Source organism: Lynx rufus, unplaced genomic scaffold (assembly GCF_022079265.1).
Source record: "Lynx rufus isolate CCGP_SWC_20201006 ecotype Redwood Valley unplaced genomic scaffold, mLynRuf1.p SCAF_5, whole genome shotgun sequence".
In the NCBI taxonomy this organism is placed as follows: Eukaryota; Metazoa; Chordata; class Mammalia; order Carnivora; family Felidae; genus Lynx; species Lynx rufus.
The window spans coordinates 15,319,513-15,338,689 of NW_025814867.1; positions in this window are offsets into that span (position 1 = coordinate 15,319,513).

Sequence of the window (19,177 nt, forward strand, 5' to 3'; positions counted from 1 at the left end):
ACAAATTGGTTTCCATACAACACCCAGTGCTCATCCCAAAAGGTGCCCTCCTCAATACCCATCACCCACCCGCCCCTCCCTCCCACCCCCCATCAACCCTCAGTTTGTTCTCAGTTTTTAACAGTCTCTTATGCTTTGGCTCTCTCCCACTCTAACATCCTTTTTTTTTTTTTTTTTTTCCTTCCCCTCCCCCATGGGTTCCTGTTAAGTTTCTCAGGATCCACATAAGAGTGAAACCATATGGTATCTGTCTTTCTCTGTATGGCTTATTTCACTTAGCATCACACTCTCCAGTTCCATCCACGTTGCTACAAAAGGCCATATTTCATTTTTTCTCATTGCCACGTAGTATTCCATTGTGTATATAAACCACAATTTCTTTATCCATTCATCAGTTGATGGACATTTAGGCTCTTTCCATAATTTGGCTATTGTTGAGAGTGCTGCTATGAACATTGGGGTACAAGTGCCCCTATGCATCAGTACTCCTGTATCCCTTGGGTAGATTCCTAGCAGTGCTATTGCTGGGTCATAGGGTAGGTCTATTTTTAATTTTCTGAGGAACCTCCACACTGCTTTCCAGAGCGGCTGCACCAATTTGCATTCCCACCAACAGTGCAAGAGGGTTCCCGTTTCTCCACATCCTCTCCAGCATCTATAGTCTCCTGATTTGTTCATTTTGGCCACTCTGACTGGCGTGAGGTGATACCTGAGTGTGGTTTTGATTTGTATTTCCCTGATAAGGAGCGACGCTGAACATCTTTTCATGTGCCTGTTGGCCATCTGGATGTCTTCTTTAGAGAAGTGTCTATTCATGTTTTCTGCCCATTTCTTCACTGGGTTATTTGTTTTTCGGGTGTGGAGTTTGGTGAGCTCTTTATAGATTTTAGATACTAGCCCTTTGTCCGATATGTCATTTGCAAATATCTTTTCCCATTCCGTTGGTTGCCTTTTAGTTTTGTTGGTTGTTTCCTTTGCTGTGCAGAAGCTTTTTATCTTCATAAGGTCCCAGTAATTCACTTTTGCTTTTAATTCCCTTGCCTTTGGGGATGTGTCGAGTAAGAGATTGCTACGGCTGAGGTCAGAGAGGTCTTTTCCTGCTTTCTCCTCTAAGGTTCTGATGGTTTCCTGTCTCACATTTAGGTCCTTTATCCATTTTGAGTTTATTTTTGTAAATGGTGTGAGAAAGTGGTCTAGTTTCAACCTTCTGCATGTTGCTGTCCAGTTCTCCCAACACCATTTGTTAAAGAGGCTGTCTTTTTTCCATTGGATGTTCTTTCCTGCTTTGTCAAAGATGAGTTGGCCATATGTTTGTGGGTCTAGTTCTGGGGTTTCTATTCTATTCCATTGGTCCATGTGTCTGTTTTTGTGCCAATACCATGCTGTCTTGATGATGACAGCTTTGTAGTAGAGGCTGAAGTCTGGGATTGTGATGCCTCCTGCTTTGGTCTTCTTCTTCAAAATTCCTTTGGCTATTCGGGGCCTTTTGTGGTTCCATATGAATTTTAGGATTGCTTGTTCTAGTTTCGAGAAGAATGCTGGTGCAATTTTGATTGGGATTGCATTGAATGTGTAGATAGCTTTGGGTAGTATTGACATTTTGACAATATTTATTTTTCCAATCCATGAGCAGGGAATGTCTTTCCATTTCTTTAAATCTTCTTCAATTACCTTCATAAGCTTTCTATAGTTTTCAGCATACAGATCCTTTACATCTTTGGTTAGATTTATTCCTAGGTATTTTATGCTTCTTGGTGCAATTGTGAATGGGATCAGTTTCTTTATTTGTCTTTCTGTTGCTTCATTGTTAGTGTATAAGAATGCAACTGATTTCTGTACATTGATTTTGTATCCTGCAACTTTGCTGAATTCATGTATCAGTTCTAGCAGACTTTTGGTGGAGTCTATCGGATTTTCCATGTATAATATCATGTCATCTGCAAAAAGCGAAAGCTTGACTTCATCTTTGCCAATTTTGATGCCTTTGATTTCCTTTTGTTGTCTGATTGCTGATGCTAGCACTCCCAGCACTATGTTAAACAACAACGGTGAGAGTGGGCATCCCTGTCGTGTTCCTGACCTCAGGGAAAAAGCTCTCAGTTTTTCCCCGTTGAGGATGATGTTAGCTGTGGGCTTTTCATAAATGGCTTTTATGATCTTTAAGTATGTTCCTTCTATCCCGACTTTCTCCAGGGTTTTTATTAAGAAAGGGTGCTGGATTTTGTCAAAGGCCTTTTCTGCATCGATTGACAGGATCATATGGTTCTTCTCTTTTTTTTTGTTAATGTGATGTATCACGTTGATTGATTTGCGAATGTTGAACCAGCCCTGCATCCCAGGAATGAATCCCACTTGATCATGGTGAACAATGCTTTTTATATGCTGTTGAATTCGATTTGCTAGTATCTTATTGAGAATTTTGGCATCCATATTCATCAGGGATATTGGCCTGTAGTTCTCTTTTTTTACTGGGTCTTTGTCTGGTTTAGGAATCAAAGTAATACTGGCTTCATAGAATGAGTCTGGAAGTTTTCCTTCCCTTTCTATTTCTTGGAATAGCTTGAGAAGGATAGGTATTATCTCTGCTTTAAACGTCTGGTAGAACTCCCCTGGGAAGCCATCTGGTCCTGGACTCTTATTTGTTGGGAGATTTTTGATAACCGATTCAATTTCTTCGCTGGTTATGGGTCTGTTCAAGCTTTCTATTTCCTCCTGATTGAGTTTTGGAAGAGTGTGGGTGTTCAGGAATTTGTCCATTTCTTCCAGGTTGTCCAATTTGTTGGCATATAATTTTTCATAGTATTCCCTGATAATTGTTTGTATCTCTGAGGGATTGGTTGTAATAATTCCATTTTCATTCATGAGTTTATCTATTTGGGTCATCTCCCTTTTCTTTTTGAGAAGCCTGGCTAGAGGTTTGTCAATTTTGTTTATTTTTTCAAAAAACCAACTCTTGGTTTCGTTGATCTGCTCTACAGTTTTTTTAGATTCTATATTGTTTATTTCTGCTCTGATCTTTATTATTTCTCTTCTTCTGCTGGGTTTAGGCTGCCTTTGCTGTTCTGCTTCTATTTCCTTTAGGTGTGCTGTTAGATTTTGTATTTGGGATTTTTCTTGTTTCTTGAGATAGGCCTGGATTGCAATGTATTTTCCTCTCAGGACTGCCTTCGCTGCGTCCCAAAGCGTTTGGATTGTTGTATTTTCATTTTCGTTTGTTTCCATATATTTTTTGATTTCTTCTCTAATTGCCTGGTTGACCCACTCATTCGTTAGTAGGGTGTTCTTTAACCTCCATGCTTTTGGAGGTTTTCCAGACTTTTTCCTGTGGTTGACTTCAAGCTTCATAGCATTGTGGTCTGAAAGTATGCATGGTATAATTTCAATTCTTGTAAACTTATGAAGGGCTGTTTTGTGACCCAGTATATGATCTATCTTGGAGAATGTTCCATGTGCACTCGAGAAGAAAGTATATTCTGTTGCTTTGGGATGCAGAGTTCTAAATATATCTGTCAAGTCCATCTGATCCAGTGTCTCATTCAGGGCCCTTGTTTCTTTATTGACCGTGTGTCTAGATGATCTATCCATTTCTGTAAGTGGGGTGTTAAAGTCCCCAGCAATTACCACATTCTTATCAATAAGGTTGCTTCTGTTTATGAGTAATTGTTTTATATATTTGGGGGCTCCGGTATTCGGCGCATAGACATTTATAATTGTTAGCTCTTCCTGATGGATAGACCCTGTAACTATTATATAATGTCCTTCTTCATCTCTTGTTACAGCCTTTAATTTAAAGTCTAGTTTGTCTGATATAAGTATGGCTACTCCAGCTTTCTTCTGGCTTCCAGTAGCATGATAAATAGTTCTCCATCCCCTCACTCTCAATCTAAAGGTGTCCTCAGGTCTAAAATGAGTCTCTTGTAGACAGCAAATAGATGGGTCTTGTTTTTTTATCCATTCTGATACCCTATGTCTTTTGGTTGGCGCATTTAATCCATTTACATTCAGTGTTATTATAGAAAGATACGGGTTTAGAGTCATTGTGATGTCTGTATGTTTTATGCTTGTAGTGATGTCTCTGGTACTTTGTCTCACAGGGTCCCCCTTAGGATCTCTTGTAGGGCTGGTTTAGTGGTGACAAATTCCTTCAGTTTTTGTTTGTTTGGGAAGACCTTTATCTCTCCTTCTATTCTAAATGACAGACTTGCTGGATAAAGGATTCTTGGCTGCATATTCTTGCTGTCTAGCACCCTGAAAATCTCGTGCCAATTCTTTCTGGCCTGCCAAGTTTCAAAAGAGAGATCAGTCACGAGTCTTATAGGTCTCCCTTTATATGTGAGGGCACGTTTACCCCTTGCTGCTTTCAGAATTTTCTCTTTATCCTTGTATTTTGCCAGTTTCACTATGATATGTCGTGCAGAAGATCGATTCAAGTTACGTCTGAAGGGAGTTCTCTGTGCCTCTTGGATTTCAATGCCTTTTTCCTTCCCCAGTTCAGGGAAGTTCTCAGCTATTATTTCTTCAAGTACCCCTTCAGCACCTTTCCCTCTCTCTTCCTCCTCTGGGATACCAATTATGCGTAGATTATTTCTTTTTAGTGTATCACTTAGTTCTCTAATTTTCCCCTCATACTCCTGGATTTTTTTATCTCTCTTTTTCTCAGCTTCCTCTTTTTCCATAACTTTATCTTCTAGTTCACCTATTCTCTCCTCTGCCTCTTCCATCCGAGCCGTGGTGGTTTGCATTTTGTTTTCCATTTCCTTTAAAGCGTTTTTCAGCTCCTCGTGACTGTTCATTAGTCCCCTGATGTCTGTAGCAAGAGATTCTCTGCTGTCCTGTATGCTGTTTTCCAGCCCAGCGATTAATTTTATGACTATTATTCTAAATTCACTTTCTGTTATATTATTTAAATCCTTTTTGATCAGCTCATTAGCTGTTGTTATTTCCTGGAGATTCTTCTGAGGGGAATTCTTCCGTTTGGTCATTTTGGATAGTCCCTGGTGTGTTGAGGGCCTGCAGGGCACTTCCCCTGTGCTGTGGTGTATAACTGGAGTTGGTGGGCGGGGCCGCAGTCCGACCTGATGTCTGCCCCCAGCCCACCGCTGGGGCCACAGTCGGACTGGTGTGTGCCTTCTCTTCCCCTCTCCTAGGGGCGGGATTCACTATGGGGTGGTGTGGCCCGTCTGGGCTACTTGCACACTGCCAGGCTTGTGATGCTGGGGATCTGGCGTATTAGCTGGGGTGGGAAGGCAAGGTGCACGGCGGCAGGGGGGGCAGGCTTAGCTCGCTTCTCCTTAGGTGATCCACTTCAGGAGGGGCCCTGTGCAGCCGGAGGGAGTCAGATCGCTGCCGGAGGTTTGGCTCCGCAGAAGCACAGAGTTGGGTGTTCGCGCGGAGCGAGCAATTTCCCTGGCCGGAGCCGGTTCCCTTTGGGATTTTGGCTGGGGGATGGGCGGGGGAGATGGCGCTGGCGAGCGCCTTTGTTCCCCGCCAAACTGAGCTCTGTCGTCCAGGGGCTCCGCAGCTCACCCTCCCTTTGTCCTCCAGCCTTCCCGCTTTCCGAGCAGAGCTGTTAACTTATGACCTCCCAGACGCTAAGTCGCGCTTGCTGTCGGAACACAGTCCGTCAGGCCCCTCCGCTTTTGCAAGCCGGACTCGGGGGCTCTGCTTGGCCGGCGAGCCGCCCCTCCGCCCCGGCTCCCTCCCGCCAGTCCGTGGAGCGCGCACCGCCTCGCCGCCCTTCCTACCCTCTTCCGTGGGCCTCTCGTCTGCACTTGGGTCCGGTGACTCTGTTCTGCTAATCCTCTGGCGGTTTTCTGGGTTATTTAGGCAGGTGTAGGTGGAATCTAAGTGATCAGCAGGACGCGCGGTGAGCCCAGCGTCCTCCTACGCCGCCATCTTCCTCTATCCACGTTTTTATTTATTTTTGAGAGAGAGAGAGAGAGAGAGAGAGAGCGAGCGAGTATGAGCGGGGGAGGGGCAAAGAGAGAGAGGGAGACACAGAATCCAAAGCAGGCAGCAGGTTCTGAGCCATCAGCACAGAGCCCAACGTGGGGCTCAAACTCATAAATTGGTATAAAATGTACCATTCAGGGGGTGTCTGGATGGCTCAGTCCAGCTCAGGTCATGATCTCACCGTCCAGTCCATGAGTTCAAGCCCTACATCAGGCTCTGTGCTGACAGCTCAGAGCCTGAAGCCTGTTTCAGATTCTGTGTCTCCTTCTCTCTCTGCCCCTACCCTGCTCATGCTCTGTCTCTCTCTGTCTCAAAAATAGATAAATATTAAAAAAATTTTATTTTATTTATTTTTTTTTTAATTTTTTTTTTCAACAATTTATTATTTATTTTTGGGACAGAGAGAGACAGAGCATGAACGGGGGAGGGGCAGAGAGAGAGGGAGACACAGAATCAGAAGCAGGCTCCAGGCTCTGAGCCATCAGCCCAGAGCCCGACGCGGGGCTCGAACTCACGGACCGCGAGATCGTGACCTGGCTGAAGTCGGACGCTCAACCGACTGCGCCACCGAGGCGCCCCAATATTTAAAAAATTTTAAAAATGTACCATTATGGTGAGTGATATTGTTAATATGAGAGGCAATGCAGGTGTGGGGGCAGGAAGTATATGAGAAATCTCTGTACCTTCCTCTCAGATTTGTTGTAAACCTAAAACTGCCCTAAAAATGTCTTAACAAAGAAGAAAAAATAACACCCTGAAGGTAAGAATAGGGAAATTTCCACAGTCAGCCCACAGAAGTTATAAATCAATCTTTTAATTCATTCAAGTGCAATTTCTAGGACATCCTCCTACTTGGTCACAAACTTTTGTGTATTGTCAACAGCTCCGTTACAGGTAAGACACTCATTCATTCAATGAACAGTCACCATCTGAGGTGTCCAGGGTGTCATGTCAGATAAGGATGGGTCGAAAGAAACTAACCAGTCAAGTCTTGAGTAGGTGAAAAAGGGCCTGAAATGTTACTCTGACTTTCAGAGCCAGTCCATTTTTGAGACTGAAGTCAGAGTGAACTGAGTTGAGCACTTGGACAGGGAGAGGAGCTAGAAGGTCATTCAAACAGTTAATGAACATTTGTCGAGCATCTGGGAATTGAGCAGTGACACTGTTCCTTTAGAATTTATGTTCTCGGGGATAGTAGAGCAGGGCCCGTAGGGCACAGACTCTGGAGTCAGATTGCCTGGGTTCAAATCCCAGCTCCCTCACTGCTGGATATGGGACCTCTGGCAAGTCGCTTCACCTTTGCATCTCAGTCTCCTGTCAAATGGCGTTGTTTTATTACGTGAATCAGTACTGAATCAGTACCCGCAGATTTCTTAGAACTGTGGTACGTCCGTAGGAAGTACCATGTAAATGTAGCTATTTGTATTTCATTCTACTTGGGAGAGAGAGACAAGTAACGAGGTAAAAATAAAGTAGGGTAAGGGGAGAGAAAGTGTCAGCCCGGGGACAGGCTTGGATTTGGAAACGGGTCTCACATTTTTGAGAGACTTGGTCTTCCATAGGAAAATGAGCTTTAAACACACTCATGAATCTGGCTGACATGTCTGATGATTAAAGAAACGATGAAAATGAGCGCTGAAGAAAGTAGATGGTTTCTCATAATTACTCATACTTACCTAGAGGTAAGGCTTACGCTCATCTCAGCCAAAATTTCTATAGTCCTAATAAAGGTCATACACTCAAGTCGATCGATTTAGCATCAACTCAGAACATATTAAATCTTACATTGGGGATAATTATAACTGACCCTCAGCAAAGTCAGAGTGACAAAATGACAATTAACTGGCTCATATCTGGAAAAGAAAATTAAAAAAAACCCTTGTATGAAAATTAAAATAACAACTAGAGGAAGAATGGATAAAGCACAGCAGCCATAATATTGTCCCTGGGCTGTCAGGAAACAGTTACTCAGTATTCAGTGTATTTTTCATGAAGGACGGGATTGTTAATTTCAGGGACGTGTGTACGAAGTAATGTTGTTTTATTACAATGGTAAACATTTCTCTAGAAAATTCACTTAGGCAGATAGAGAGCTGGATAAATGCCACCAATAAATGAGAGTTAGTACAGCATTAGATTCACAGGGAAGGCTCTCCCTGGCTATAAATTCCTGTTCTGCCACTTACCAGCTGTGTAACGTGGATGCATTCCTTAACCTCTGTGGGCCTCAGTAACGTCATCCGTGAAAGGGGACAATAGTGGTAGCTGCCCTCCAGGTTTGTTAGGAGACTTGTATTAGTTAACATTACGGAAAGCACTTAGAATAGCACTGGCACGGGCTAAGCACCATGTAAACATTTGCTCTTGTTATCATTGTTTTATTACTAGATATGAGATCTTGGCCAAGTTACTTCTCAGTGCCTCAGTTTCTCCATCTGTAAGTTGGAGATTCAACAACACTACCTACCACTTAGGATCATTTCTTAAAATATGTATATTTTTAAATGTTTATTTATTTTTGAGAGAGAGAGAGTGAGAGACACAGAATCCGAAGCAGACTCCAGGCCCCACACGGTCAGTGCAGAGCCGGATGTGGGATTCAAACTCATGAACCCGAGATCATGACCAGAGCCGAAGTCAGACGCTTGACTGACTGAGCCACCCAGGTGCCCCTAGGATTGTTTTGAAGATTAAATGAATTGAATACATCAAAGTACTTATTATGATAGTAAACCTTGAATAATATTAGGTTTAAAAAATTAAAATCAAGACTACTTGTGACTTTGAAAATAAAGCTTTTTTTTTTTTTTCTCATTTTGTGTCTACTATTCGTCATCAATGAATCAAAGCCAGTGAATATAGACAAATGATTTAAAATTAGTATGACAGGGGGGTGCCTGGGTGGCTCAGTCGGTTAAGGGTCCGACTTCCACTCGGGTCATGATCTCACAGTACGTGAGTTCGAGCCCCATGTTGGGCTCCATGCTGACAGCTCAGACCCTGGAGCCTGCTTCAGATTCTGTGTCTCCCTCTCTCTCTGCCCCTCTCCTGCTTGTACTCTCTCTCTCTCTCTCTCTCAAAAATAAACATTACAAAAAAATTAAAAAAAATAAAATTAGTACAACAGGCTCTTCAAATTGAAGTAATAGTAATATTACCCACAATAGTATTTATAAACAGCTATCATAATAACAATTACTTATATTTCTACAGCTATTGACAGTGTTAAAGGGGTTTTGCTTTATTTCATTTAGTTACAACTACCACTTTATAATGGGGATATTGTTGTTTCTGTTTCGTGGTAAAGGAGGAAGCTCATAATTAGAGAGGCCCAGGGACTTCCGGGGCCATGCCACAGGCGCATGGAAACCAGGTCTCGTCCACCACCATTGCCCCTTTTGACTACGTCTCAGAGGTGCAGCCAGAGGAATTCACACTCTCAAACCTGTGAAGTCTCCTCAGTGGAGACCACAGAGTGATATAATGTGCACGTATACGCTACACTAGACGTAAATGTGAATACTCGTCTTTTCTTCAGGAAATTTTATTGTCCTGTTCACGTGTACTTGAGGTAGCCCATGTTTGACATGAGTATCTTATCTGCTTTGTGGTTTCCTTGTGTTTATGATGCGATTTTTGTCAAACCAACGTTCTGTAACAACTGGATCTGGTCAGCTGGGGCAAACTTATCGTTTGCTGATAATTTTTTTCCCATTACCTTTATTCTCTATGTTTCAACAATGATACACCAGTTATACTTGGAGCTGCGCAATCATGTTTCACTTGGGACTTTTTCATTCATTCATTCACTCATTCATTCATTCATCAATCATCCATTGAATACTTCTTTTGTTATAAACCAGCAGTGCTGGATGCTGGGGATGAGCAAATCCCTATCCCTCTGACTAGTTTAGTGTAACTAGAGGAGACAGACATGTGCATTTATTGAATTATTGCCTGAATCTACCCTTTCATTAAGAACTGCAAGGCGGTGCCTGGTGAAGCTGTGTCCCCATCAAGGAGGTCAATGAAAAGTACCTTAAAGAATGGACACTTGAGTTGAGACATGGCAGATAAGGCTTCCAGGCCTTCCCATAGCAATCTGCTACTTGAGTCCAGGAGTAGAGATCCTGGGGTGTCCAGGAGAATCAGGTCTGGAGCAGGGTTTCAGAGACCAGGTATGAGTGGAGCTGGCTAGCGGGGGCAGAGGCATCATCTCTTGGAACACCTCGTTGGCCTTGTTAATTTTTGTTGTTACCCCCAGAGAGATGGGAGGCGCACAAAGGCTTAATTGGTCAGAGTTGCACCATATGAAGGGTGCTTTGGTTGCTGTGTGGAGATCAGGTTTTGTGTTGTTGGGCAGAGAGAATAAATGGAAGTGGAGGGACGTTTAGGAATGGATCGCTGTAGTTCAGGCGAGTGATGAGGTAGACTAGGGTGTTGGCTCTGAGGGTGGAAGGAAGTGAATAGATCGGGACCATATTAGAAATAGCAGAAAAATAGGATGTAGTGGCCAAACGACTGAGGGGGTGAGGAAGAGGAAAGTGCCATTTTTCTGAGGTGCACCCAAAGGGCCGTGCTCTGAGACTTTTTTGTGACTGCTTTGTTCCATGCGTTGGCTAGAGACTTAGAGGCTGCCACTCGTTCGTGTACCATCTTCCAAGACCTCGGTCCACATTCCTCAGCCCCAGTTCGACTTCTACTCACTGTCTCCCCAAACCACTCCTAGGATTTTGCCTCCATCCCTTTATTCATTCACTCCCCTGGAAAGTTCTTCCCAAGCCCTACCCATTTTCCTGGGCCTTCTTCAAGTCCCCAGTTCATGAACCTTTCCATAACGTTTCAGCCCACAGCGATCTTTCTTTCTCCTGAATTCATTCAATTTATAGTCTCCTTTGGAAGTCAATTTCCCCTGCTTTTTGACATTTCTTGTGTTCTTATTTGATCCCATGTATTAGTCTGTACCATAGAAACTATCCTGTTTTTTTTTTTTTTTTTTTTAAGACCCGATATCAGTAGTTTTCTACTGCCTAAACTACATATTTGTGATTTCACACACACACTGAGATGTGGATAGGTTGTTTTTGCAGTGCCCGGTGATGTCGTATGCACAGTCAGAGCATGAGAGATAATAAAATGCACTTAAAATAGGGTGTTACTGGATGAAATTTAATTCTATTTCATGGCTTAAAAGTACTTATAGTTTCTTGCAGTGCTGCCTAGCGTTAGGAACATGGATGTGTTAACTCAGTGTTCTCTTTACCCCGAAAAGGTCCAGGGGGTTGGGCAGAATCCATATTGACTGATTACCACCATGACTCATTTATTATCGTGACGTATTACCATGATGGCTGACTTAGGGGGTAAGACATTTTTGACCATGTCTTATTCAGCACAGTAGCTTCAGGGCTTGGCATGGATGAGGGGATCAATAATCACCTTTCGAAGGAATGAGTGAATATCATTGTCCCCTTTCTCACACAGAAACAGAGAATAGAATGTAATCTTGCTGTGTTTGGGGTCAGTAAGAAAAGAGAAGTTTGGTGTGCTACTTACGTTACTTTCATTGACTGGTTAATAAAAATGTTCCCTTCATATCATCTGGACCTTTTTTGCCTTTTCAATACCACCACTTAACATATGGGCCTCAGATTTCGTTTAACACAGGTGCACGATAAGCTATGTCTTGAGCAGGTTTGGGTAAGCAGCCACACGAGGCGTGAACAGACATACCACAGGCATCATCAGGCAGTGGCAGTGGAGGGGGTCCATAAAAGCTATATTCCTATCTGCAGATGTTTCCCTTTAGCAAGAATGGTGTGAGTTTGAATGGGACTAAAGCTTGGAAAAAGAAAATGATAACGGTACCTGTGGCCACATATTCTAGTTGATTTTGGGAGCATCACCAACTTAGGCTAAGTTGGACTTAGCACAGTCCAACTTAGGTCAGTATTGGCCAGAGGAAAATGAAGGCAGAGTCTTAAAAAAGAGACTAACACACAGCAGATGGTCAATAAATATTTGTGGGAATGAGTGGGAGACGGCTAGAATACAATTGGAATTTTCTTATTCTTTGTACCTCCAAGTGCTTGTTTAAATAGAAAACAGAAAATTGTTTAAAGTATAAACTCTCTGCACAAGGAAGGTGTCAAGTCTACTGACTCAGGAGCAAGGCCATGATAATACCTGCCCTTGGCTGGCGACATACTCCTGCCAAAGGAGGTTCTGTAGCAACTGTGTCTTTGTTTTCCTCCATACGATAATATTAAAATACACCGCCTACCTATTTCACATGAGTGAGCAAGGAGGAATGAATAGATGTTTGCAAGCACCCCAGGGTCCAGGAGGTGAAGTTATGCAAGCATCAGTTGTTATTAGATCACCCTTTGCCCTCGGCTCAGGGCCAATGTCAACAAGTCATCCCCTTCCCATCTACCCGGAGCTTGCCATTAGGATTTAGGCCCTGAAGGTAAACTGGGCTGTGTTCTACTTTTAAAGGTGCTCTGTGGCCTTGGACACCTTTTTCCTCTCTGGGCCTCAGTTTCCTCATATATTAAACAAGGTGTACTGAATCACGATCTTCAACTGATGACCCGTCTGTTTTATTTGTCCTGTGCAGGAGTTTTGTTTTGCTTCATTTTTAATGTGAGTTTGAATCCCTTTAAGGGAGGGTGTATGCTTTCTCAGTTCTGACTGAGGCCCTATGTATGATCTCCTCTATACCTGTCATTCACTTACATTCTGTTCCAGGGCCTGGAAGGTGTCAGAAACCCCCACACTAGATGTTCTTTAAGGTTTTTCATATGACTGTTTCTGTTCTGCTAACTCCACACGTGTTTCCCATTGAAGAACAATAACAATGTGATATAAGGGATAAAATCAAGTCTACGGTTTAGAGAAGCAGACTCTTTTTCAGCTGTAACAGGTATAAGCAAGTCACGTTTCTTAGAGGAGTTCCTTGACTTTTTGATCACTTTACTTTCAAAAAGAGAGAGAGAGAGAGAGAGTGTGTGTGTGTGTGTGTGTGTGTGTGTGTGTGTGTGTGTGTGTTATTTTCCAGTCATTTGACCAATTTAACATGACACTTTCTGTGCAGAATAGTTTTTTAAAACACAACCAATTTGGAAAGACCAAGCACTATAGCTCTGTGAGATTAAGGGCTATTATTCTTTGTAAAAAGAAAACACTTTCTCTATTCTCATAGCACTTTTAATGAGCTAAACTGCTCAAGTGGCCGATGCAGTTTGTTTATTTTGAAATAATTTTAGATTTACATAAAAGCTGCAAAAATAGTACAGTGAGTTCCCTTACACCCCTCCCTCAGCCCCCCTCAGTGTTAGCCTCTTGCATCACCGTGGCATGATCAAGATTAAGAAATTAACACCCAACGAATTCATTTTAACACAGTTTTATTATTTCTGGTTAAAATTCTTTACATAAATTGTATCTTATTTTAACCACTTTGTTTTCAAAGAGCCACTATTAAAGGAATATTGAGAAAAAAAATGCCACAGTAAAGGACTTAGAGAAATGATGTCTCGTTTTCACTGCCACTAGTTATGGGGCAGAAAGTTTTCTCAGTTTCTTTAATGTCTACTTGAGCACAGACAGAACTGCAACTTGTAATCTGATACGGAGGTTAACTGTCACTCATCAAAGGAAATAAGGACTCCCTTGTGTTGGTACAAGGAAGTTATAAGTTCCTTTTGTGGTAAGCATTATAACAATTTATTTTAGTGCTTTTTCAAAATAATAAACCTGATGTAGCCCAAGTGGTAATTAACTGGAGTCATGTTAAACTCTCTTACTGTTAGTACTTTCCAAGTGCTGTTTTTATCTTAACCATTAGTAAATGTAGTAAATAAAGTGTGGTATTTCCAAAGATACAGCCTAAGTGATTAATAAGAAAAAAGGTATTAGTGGGATTTGGAGCTATTTTCCATAATGAATCAAATGACTTTTCTGTTTTATCTTTAGTAAAGATGAGGCCATTTAAGGATCTTCTGAACAGTTAAGTCAACTGTGGAATAAAAAAGAATTTCTGGGTAGAGAATCTGAAAACCATATCACAAATACCCACCACATTATTTAGTCAGTGGGTTTATATTGTACAGTTTAGATTAATTACAGTCAGTCAGGTGATTTTACCGTAGCCCGGATTTCTTTCTCTGTTATATGTGTTTACCCTGCAATTACCAAGAGATCACGAGCAAATGAGGTGTGTTTCTCTGGGGACTTCTTTTAGCATTAACCCACATTTCAAACGACAATAGAAGATAGGAATTACTTTTGAGAGTCTCTTTGAAATGGATTAAAAAATTCAACAGTGAGTCAGTACTGTGATTATGTCTGTACTTGACTAGGACTGTAAACATCAAACTCATTTGGCGATCCTGTGAGGCATGGAGAGATCATTTCTCCTCCCTCTGAGATAGTATTTGGGTCCCATGACTGAAATGGGCAAAAGGAAAAATACTGAAAGTTTCTGTTCTGAAAGTAACTAGGATTTTATGTATAATCTTTCACTTCTGTGCCCCCTCCCTTTTTTTTTAAGAAAAAAAATACTAAATTTCAGTTTTCCCACTCAGAATCAAAGGAAAATCCACCTGAACACAAGTGTTTATGTAGCAAGTCTTGTAATCTCTTTGGCCTCGTCTCCTCTGTAAAATAAATGTCAGAAAATGCGTGGGTTCTAATTTTTTTTTTTTTTTTTTTTTTTAGCAGTGGAACCCTTTTCTCAAATGAAACTGTACACAGAGCCCCAGAGAGGTGGGACCGCTCTGGTTTTAAGTGGGGAGCCCACGTTCAGTCTTCTTGGCCTTGTTTCTCCTTTCCCCGGGCTCACTCTCACCCTCTCCTGGCTGTCCTGGAATCCACAGCTACTCAGGTCCTCTCCGGCTCTACCCTTGGGGCAGTGGTTCTCAGACAGTCATCTATCTAGGATTGCTGTGAAATCAAGATTGCTCTTTGGAAGGAGAGACTTCAGATTTCTAGGCTATTCAGGTGGTCTTCAGACTGGTATGTTATTGGTCCACGAGGAGACAAGTACAAAATTGAGAGTGTTTAGAAATGTTTACAGCAATTCAACATTGCTGCGATATTTAAGCACATGATCAGCGGGCTTACTTTGCTGAACAGGATATGGACCAACAGTATTGGTCCACGATAGATTTACGAATTTGAAAAAACCTAATAAGTTGTTTAAAAAGCACTGTTCATGAATATTATCTTATATAAAACTCCAGTTTTCCTCCTGAAGACTAAATAATTGCGATAATTCCTCAGTGTGTTCAAGACTTTTATAACATTACAAATATTCATCAGTTGATTTGATTTATGAGGACGATTTATGAAAGATTTTTGAATTAAACGAGTAATGACACAGGTTTGTTTTTGAAATAGTTCTATTATCCATTGATCCATTAAATTTTTTTATGCAGTAAATATTTGTTGTTTGCCTTCCTTGTGTGTGGTGAATAAGGGAGGTTCAGGGGCACCTGGGTGGTTCAGTCGGTTAAGTGTCCGACTTCAGCTCAGGTCATGATCTCACGGTTCATGGGTTCGAGCCCCACGTCAGGCTCTGTGCTGACAGCTCAGAGCCTGGAGCCTGCTTCAGATTCTGTGTTGCCCTCTCTCTCTGCCCTTCCCCCTCTTGTGCTCTCTCTCTTTCTCTCTCTCTCAAAAATGGATAAACATGAAAAAAAATAAGGGAGGTCCAATTCCTGCTTTATGGGGGAATCAGGCAACTGCAATATTTTGTGCATGTGGGGAGTCCAAGCTGCCCTAGGACACTGAGGAGGAGTGCCAGGCTTGGGAGGTTCAAGGAGGTTGTTATCCTATGATCCTAAAATAATTGTTAAAAAGCAAATAATTCATGAACTTTGCGAAAGATACCTTAGCCACTCCTTACAGATTATGACACAAATGTTTTCTGAGCTTTTGTACTGTGCTTGTATCACGCCATTTGCTATTTGGCGTGTGGGGATGTACTTGGGGATAAGACAGACACGATCTCCGCTCACATGGGGCTTATGGTCTGGTGCAAGGATACGGGAAATGGACCAGAAGATTTCCAACACTGACGAGCTGCAGAAGGAGAGGAAACAGAGTGGATGTGGTAAGGATGAGTCTCTGGGGGTGAATATGTTGTACAGGTTTGTCAGAGGAGCCCGCACCACCGAGGGGACATCTGAGCAGAGACCCGAATGACACAAAGAAGGCAGCCTGAGAATGAGAGAGGAACAGCAAGTGGCAAGTGCCGAGGCTTTCAGGCAGGGGTGAGGTTGCCACCTTCATGAACCAGGGAGAAGGCCCGCAGGGCTGAAATGCAGTGAGCGAGAGGGAGAGAGGGTGGAAGGATCGGAGAAGTGAAAGTCACGGACAAGGTCGAGCAGAAGAGGGAAACATGAGGCTGTGCTGAGTGTGCATCCACAGCGAGATTCTCGTACCGTCGTCACCCACAGCCCTTCCGTTGTGGTTGGTGATGACAGGGACGAGGTGAGTATGCCACCCGGAGCCTGTCGCATCCCTGGGACCGGTGGTGTGTCGGGGTGTTGACTTCAGTGTTCCTTTGCTTCTTATAGCCAGTTCCTGTGTCTCCTTTTGGGGGGACTCCCCCCAAGCTCCTGGAGTCTCTTTACCCCCAGACAGAAGTGTATGGGTGGCGGTTAAGACCTTCTCCAGGGACCCTTAACCAGTGACTGGTATAATCTCTACTCCAGAGCTCCCCATGGAACCATGCTAGGCTGCCCTCTGGAGAGCTCTGGCTTTGGGGAGCACCCTTGCTTGATCTTTCCGGAGGACCCTTCCCCAATAAATTGTCTCGACTTGATGTAAACTGCCCTCCCCGCCATCCCCAGGTTTGGATTATAACCGTCGGCGTAACGTGATCATTTTTTTTCATTTAAAATGGGGTTAGAGGAAATAGTTGAGCATTCTCAACTTCTCAAAGTTTTCTTCAGAATACTTTCCATTTCACCAGCCATCAAGTGGAAAGGATTTTGTTTTTTTATCCTAAGGCAATTGTCTGTTTCTACCGATTCCGGTGGATTTGTTTACTGTTTAATTAAGTGAAACGTTTCCAGAGACTTATCTATTCTCACTCTTCCAGCTCACAGAGTAGACTTTAATCTTAAATTGATAAAACTATTAGATGATTATTTCCTGTTCACACACCAGGTCAATCAAATTATGGAGATTAAACAAGGGAATAAGGCGGGGTGTTTAGCAGGGTATGATCTGGATAGATATGCTCTCCAAGGCTGGCAGAAGCAGCCTGTGAGCTTTTCCACACGTTTTCATGTGCTAATCTTTGTGGCTTTCGTTTCCTACTTCTAACACAGTCTGTAGCTATGGTTTGCACGGGAATTGGAAGCCAGCAGGCCAGTGTGGAATTTTCCCTGTGCCCGGGAGGGAAAAGTAAAATCAGATGCTATTCATTTTGACTGGATTTCCATTTATTTTAGAACATTTGGGAGCATTTTAATATCTCTATAGAAAAAGCACTTGGATCTCGGGCTTTTAGAAATTATTTACAGATTATCTGTCATCCATTCTTCCTTTCTTCCACTCTCTCCTCCTCCCGCCCTCCTTCCCTTCCTTCTTCTTTCTTTTTTTAGAGGAAAGTGAAATCAAATCTCTATCTGAATCCATCACAAAACATATTTTGAAGTCATGAAGTGGGATTTTATGTGCTTATGGTAGAATAGTATGCCTGTGGTAACCTGTTTTATCTTTAGCAGTTTTTAGTCGGAGATTGGACATGGTAAATGTTCAGTAAATATTTATTGATTGTATGAGTCTGTGGTGTTACGTCCTAAGCACAATTCTAAAATATTATATTGCGCTTTTGTTGGTGTGCATCTGTGAAGAGAGCCTTGGTCCCCAACTCTTAATTCCCGCTCAACTCTGTCATAAATATGACAACTATACTGGAAAAATAATTTTTAAATCCTTAAACTGTCTTTGCACATTTAACTGAAGTTTTGCTTCATTCTGTTGCAGTGAAACACCCATTGGCACATTCCTTTTTGCTTTTAAATATCTCTGAAACACTTGGATTTTGACCATCGATTTCACAATACATGGAGGCATGCGATTATAAGACAATAACACATGCTTTTTCATGCCTGAAAATAACACTGAAGTCAAGCTGTGGCATTAAAGCATAGTTGGAAAATTTTACATCTAATCAAATTAAACTGATAGTATATTTAATTTTGTATTTGCTATGTAATTGAAAGCATGGGTATCTTCAACTTTTTGTTTCTATTCTGGAAATAACAATTGAATCAGAAATTGATTAAGGAAAAAAGGGCAAACAAATAAGTTGCCTTCTGTTCGTTGGTTAAGTAATCTGTCCTATTCCTTACTTATCTTTTGAGGGGATGTGGGAAACAGTATTAAAATTTATCCTGGGAAAAGTGACCATGATGACAGCAAAACTTATCTAGAAGATTGAAATGCCTATTGGGTTGTATTCCCAGGCTGGACAGTCTCAATGTCCAGATTATTTAAAAACAAACTTCAATTGAGTAAATTTTAAAGATAGAGAACAAACTGAAGGTTGCTGGAGGGGAGGTGGGTGGTGAGATGGGCTAAATGGGTGATGGGCATTAAGGTAGGCACTTGTTGGGATGAGTATTGGGTGTTATATATAAGTGATGAATCACTAAATTCTACTCCTGAAACAAACAAACAAACAAACAAACAAACGCATTTCTCAGCTGGAAAAAAAAGATCTTATTAACTTTATTCAGTGATTCATGAATCGGACAACATCCACTCTTGCAGATCGAAAGGAGCTCTTAGGAGTTTTACAGGCAGAAGGGAGCAAGAACAAGGAAGTTACACTGGTCAAAAAGTGGATTGGGTATTGCAAGGTTACTTTTCTTTAAAGGTATAGCATGAGTTTATCAGGCAGATTATTTAATTAATGCTGATGTGGTGATTCCTGATTGGCTAGTTTAAATTTTCATACCTGGGAGTGCTGAAAATATAATTAAGTTTGGTCACCTGGGGCTTAACATAAGTGACTCCATTTTGGGCCTGTTGGCTTGCTTTTGACAGGATGTTTGAGTGAGTGCAGGGGCTGTGCAGGACTGGCCCAATTCTTGCTGAGTTCTCATTGACTACAGTTGACTCACCTGGGGTGGCAGTTTGAAAGATTTAGGAATTCTGGAAATCCAGTGAAATTTTGTGTATTACCTCTGACACTGTAACACTT